This window comes from Peromyscus eremicus, chromosome 3 (assembly GCF_949786415.1).
Source record: "Peromyscus eremicus chromosome 3, PerEre_H2_v1, whole genome shotgun sequence".
In the NCBI taxonomy this organism is placed as follows: Eukaryota; Metazoa; Chordata; class Mammalia; order Rodentia; family Cricetidae; genus Peromyscus; species Peromyscus eremicus.
Genome location: NC_081418.1, coordinates 82,908,024 through 82,914,023, shown reverse-complemented (window position 1 = coordinate 82,914,023; position 6,000 = coordinate 82,908,024).

Here is a 6,000-nt window from a genome sequence, read left to right as displayed (position 1 = left end):
TGGTTACTTGGTTGGGTCTGAGTGGCTGGCTGTGGGGCTGGCGGGTGAGAGAGATTTGTTCTGACTGTGGGCCAGGCAGGACCAGGAAAATTCTAGCAACAAATGGTGCCCAGCGGGTTGGCAAGAGTTTCCACCTAAAACCTATGGGACAAAAGAATCTCTCAACCTTTTTTTTTTTTTTTTTTTTTTAACCAATATGTTTGGGTTTAGAGAAGGAGTGAGCCAATTCCATTTCCAAAGCCAGCTTGGTATATTTGGGAATTTGGGCAAAGCTTCTCTTACTACTTCCTGCTAGAGGGGGGTACTGTATTTTATGGGGACACAAAGAAAATTTTAGGATTATGGAGTAGTCCATTAGGGTGTTTCATCTGAGCCAGTTACCTTGAAACAGTTCTGGATGTTGGATCATCTGAGCCATGGTGTCATCGGAGACCTTTCAGGGGGTCTTGATTAGTCAAACCTGATGTGTCTTAATCTGGATGGAGCTAAAAACAGCTTCCTAGTTGTCTCTCTCAAGTTAGTGGCAGCCTGCAGGTTTGAGCTACTCTATGGTGGGTTCATGGCATGCTTGCGGGCTTGACCTATGCTATGTTATACAGAGGTGTCTCCACGTTGCACACTATGCTGTGTGCTGGATATAGTTTTTGCTAGTTAAAAAAAAGGTTTCTGGGCTACATGCTATTTTGATAAAAGCATAGACCCACTGTTTCTAAGAGTTGATGGCTCCCAGAGCTGGTGGTAAATGTACCACCACCATGTTGGGAAGCTGAGGTGGACAGAGCCACCAGCAACAGCGGCCTTTTCAGTCTTATAATGCTGCAGTTTAAAGCAATAGGTTCACAATAAAACAGATTCAGATGGATTGTTTACAATGTGTGTAAAATATACGTAGGCTTGAAAGAGACAAAAAAGGCAATATATACATTTATATAAAGAAATACATAGTTTAAAAATTAAAGTCTTTAAAGAGACAGTAAAATTAATATGAAAAATAAATCATGTAAAGATGGATATTACACAGAGAATCTGGATTGTGTTGTCTTTGGGATATTTATTTATTTATTTATTTATTTATTTATTTATTTATTTAGGTTTTTCAAGACAGGGTTTCTCTGTGTAGCTTTGCACCTTTCCTGGATCTCACTTGGTAACCAGGCTGGCCTTGAACTCACAAAGATCCACCTGGCTCTGCCTCCCGAGTGCTGGGATTAAAGGTGTGTACCACCACTGCCCAGCGTCTTTGGGATTTTTAATTTCAAAAAAACATTTAATCATAAAAGCTGTTGAGTTAAGCCAATATGTATATTTTAAAGGTACCTTGACTTCAAAATTTGGATGTAAAGATATGTTGCTTTGGAAAGGAGGCTCTGCTTTTATTTCCACAGAAAGCCAGAGGCCATGAATTTGTTCCAGATTAAGACACATCAGGTTTGACTAATCAAGACCCCCTGAAAGGTCTCCGATGACACCATGGCCCAGATGATTCAACATCCAGAACTGTTTCAAGGTAACTGACTCAGATGAAACACCCTCATGGACTACTCCATAATCCTAAAATTTTCTTTGTGTCCCCATAAAATACAGTGGCCCCCTCCAGCCAGAAGTAGTAAGAGAAACTTTGTCCAAATTCCCAAATATACCAAGCTGGCTTTGGAAATGGAATTGGCTCACTCCTTCTCTAAACCCAAATATATTGGTAAAAAAAAAAAAAAGGTTGAGAGATTCTTTTGTCCCATATCAAAAGAGCCCTCTAGTGTGGGACAGAGAAAAACCAATATTTTTATTTAAAGCAGGTTGATTATAAATGCAATCTCTTTCTAAAGAAGAAAATGGGGATAGTTTAGATATGATAGGATGAAAGGGTAGATTATTGAACCTACTTTTAAAGAGCAACTTGTTTAGAAATGTTTTACATTGCTGTAGATTTTAGTTTATTGATACAAATTTGAAGTTAATTTTATTATATTGCATATATATTTCTACTCTTGTTTGAGGTATTATGTTTATGTAATTCATTTAGATTGTAATGGATAATTAAGAAACACAGATTAATAATTAGTCTTCTATGATAGTCAAAGTTGTAGTCATGTTAGTTAAGTTTTCTAGGTATACATAGATATATTTCAGATAGATAGATAATCTTCAAACACTTCAAAGACCTACAGAATATGGCATTTAAAATGTTTTAAAATTTTAGACTTTCTGAACAGTGAGGCATGTCTCCTCCTGGCAGCACCAATTTACTTTAGAGAGGAGAATGGGCATCAAAGACACTCCATATGGAGTTTATCTTCTTCTTAATAAAAATAGTCATTTGGGCAAAAAACTGTTGTTGCCTGGACTGCTTGAAAAAAAATGTATTGACTGGACATGCAGGAGCCATAGGTAGGTAACCACTGAACATTGCTTGGCAAAATGGTCCTTCAGGTTCCTGCTTCACAGTGGAAAGTGCCAGATATTCTATAGGACACAGAGAGAAGTGACCGAGAGGCTCTAGGCCTGTGGGCTGAAGACAGATGCCCCAACTTTACAAAGGAACATTAGCTGACACTCCTTGCTGCCTGCTGTCTCTTTCTACTCTTGCAAGACTCCTGAAAGTTGCTTGTATCCTTCTCCCATTTCTCAGGTAATATTATATCCTTCTGAGGTCTTTGATGTAGTTGAAGAATAAATAGATAGTTATACTTTCCTTAGTTATGATAAAAGATAAGTTCGATATAAAAACTTAGACTCACAAATGTAAGACAGATAGGATGTCTTCTCTAATTTTGCCAAATACAAATAGACCAGATATTATAAATAGACTAGATATTGTAACTGTAATTCTATTTATTTATTTATTTATTTATTTATTTATTTATTTATTTATTTATTTATTTATTTATTTATTTATCTATCTATCTATCTATCTATCTATCTATCTATCTATCTATCTATCTATCTATTTATTTTACAATACAATTCAGGTCTACAAAACAGGCATGGATTCCCTTGTTCTCCCCCCTCCCGCAACCCTCCCCTTCCCCTCAACGCACTCCCCATTCCCACCTCCTCCAGGGCAAAGCCTCCCCCAAGGACTAAGATCAACCCGGTAGACTCATTCCAGGTAGGTCCAGTCCCCTCCTCCCAGGCCAAGCCAAGTCACCCTGTATAAGCCCCAGGTTTCAAACAGCCAACTCATACAATGACAGGACCCAGTCCCACTGCCTGGATGCCTCCCAAATAGATCAAGACAATCAACTGTCTCACCCATTCAGAGGGCCTGATCCAGTTGGAGGCCCCTCAGCCATTGGTTCATAGTTCATGTATTTCCATTCGTTTGGCTATTTGTCCCTGTGCTTTATCCACCCTTGGTCTCAACAATTCTCACTCATATAAACCCTCCTATTTCTCGCTAATTGGACTCCAGGAGCTCCACCCAGGGCCTAGCTGTGGATCTCTGCATCCAGATCCCTCAGTCATTGGATGGGGTTTCTAGCACGACAATTAGGGTGTTTGGCCATCCCATCACCAGAGTAGGTCAGTTTGGGCTGTCTCTCGACCATTGCCTGTAGTCTGTTGTGGGGTATCTTTGTGGATTTCTGTGGGCCTCTCTAGCACTTTGCTTCTTCCTATTCTCATGTGGTCTTCATTTACCATGGTCTCCTATTGCTTGTTCTCCCTCTCTGTTGTTGATCCAGCTGGGATCTACCGCTCCCCCAAGCTCTCTTTCCCTCGACTCTCGCCCTTCATTACCCCCACTCATGTCCAGGCTGTTCATGTAGATCTCATCTATTTCTCTGTCATTGGGTAATCCCCGTGTCTTTCTTGGGGTCCTGTTTTCCAGCTAGCCTCCCTGGTGATGTGAGTAGCAGTCCAGTCATCCTTGTTCCATATCTAATATCTTCCTATGAGTGAGTACATATCATGTTTGTCTTCCTGACCCTGGGTTACCTCACTCAGGATAATTTTTTCTAGTTCCATCCATTTGCCTGCAAACCTCATGATGTCATTGTTTTTCTCTGCTGAGTAGTATTCCATTGTGTATATGTACCACATTTTATTTATCCATTCTTCAGTTGAAGGGCATCTAGGTTGTTTCCAGGCTCTGGCTATTACAAACAATGCTAATATGAACATAGCTGAGCAAGTGCTCTTGTGGTATGATTGAGCATTCCTTGGGTATATGCCCAAGAGTGGTATAGCTGGATCTTGGGGGAGATGGATTCCCAATTTTCTAAGAAAGCACCATATTGATTTCCAAAGTGGTTGTACAAGCTTGCATTCCCACCAGCAGTGGAGGCGAGTTCCCCTAACTCCACATCCTCTCCAGCATAAGGTGTCTTCAGTATTTTTGATCTTAGCCATTCTGACAGGCGTAAGGTGGTATCTGAGAGTTGTTTTGATTTGCATTTCCCTGATGATTAGGGATGTTGAGCACTTCCTTAAATGTCTTTCAGCCATTTGAGTTTCCTCTGTTGAGAATTCTCTGTTTAGTTCTATAGCCCATTTCTTAATAGGACTGTTGGGCATTTTGATGTCTAATTTCTTGAGTTCCTTATATATTCTGGATATCAGTCCTCTGTCAGATGTGGGATTGGTGAAGACCTTTTCCCATTCTGTAGGCTATCGCTTTGCCTTGTTGACCGCATCCTTTGCTCTACAAAAGCTTCTCAGTTTCAAGAGGTTCCATTGATTGATTGTTTCTCTCAGTGTCTGTGCTACTGGTATTATATTTAGGAAGTGATCTCGTATGCCAATGCATTCAAGACTACTTCCTACTTTCTCTTCTAGCAGGTTTAGAGTAGCTGGATTTATGTTGAGGACTTTGATCCACTTGGACTTAAGTTTTGTGCACGGTGATAGATATGGATCTATTTGCAGCCTTCTACATGTTGATATCCAGTTATGCCAGTACTATTTGTTGAAGATGCTTTCTTTTTTCCATTGTGCACTTTTGGCTTCTTTGTCAAAAATTATATGTTCATAGGTATGCGGATTAATGTCAGGGTCTTCAATTCGATTCTATTGGTCCACATGTTGGTTTTTATGCCAGTACCAAGCTGGTTTTTATTACTGTAGCTCTGTAGTAGTGCTTGAAGTCAGGGATCGTGATGCCTCCAGAGGTTGTTTTATTGTACAGTATTCTTTTGGCTATCTTGGGTTTTTTGTTTTTCCATATGAAGTTGAGTATTATTGTTTTCAGGTCTGTGAAGAATTGTGTTGGTATTTTGATGGGGATTGCATTGAATCTGTAGATTGCTTTTGGTAAAATTGCCATTTTTACTATTTTAGTCCTGCCTATCCATGAACATGGGAGATTTTTCCATTTTCTGACATCTTCTTCAATTTCTCTTTTCAGGGACTTAAAATTATTGTCATATAGGTCCTTCACTTGCTTAGTTAGTTTTACCTATTTTATGTGATGTATCTCTGATTTCCTTCTCAGCCTCTTTGTCAATTGTATATAGGAGGGTTACTGATTTTTTTGAGTTGATCTTGTAGCCTGCTATGTTGCTGAAGGTGTTTATAAGCTGTATCAGTTCCTTGGTTGAATCTTTGGGATCACTCAAGTATACTATCATGTCATCTGCAAATAGGGAAAGCTTGACTTCTTCCTTTCCAATTTGTATCCCCTTAATCTCCTTATGTTGTCTTATTGCTGTGGCTAGAACTTCAAGTACTATATTGAATAAGTATGGGGAGAGCGGACAGCCTTGCCTCGTTCCTGATTTTAGTGGAATTTCTTTGAGTTTCTCTCCATTTAATTTGATGTTGGCTGTTGGCTTGCTGTAAATTGCCTTTATTATGTTTAGGTATGTTCCCTGTATTCCTGATCGCTCCAAGACCTTTATCATAAAGGGGTGTTGGATTTTGTCAAATGCCTTTTCTGCATCTAGTGAGATGATCATGTGTTTTTTGTCTTTGAGTTTGTTTATATGGTGTATTACATTGTCGGACTTTCATATGTTGAACCACACTTGCATCCCTGGGATGAAGCCTACTTGATCATGGTGGATA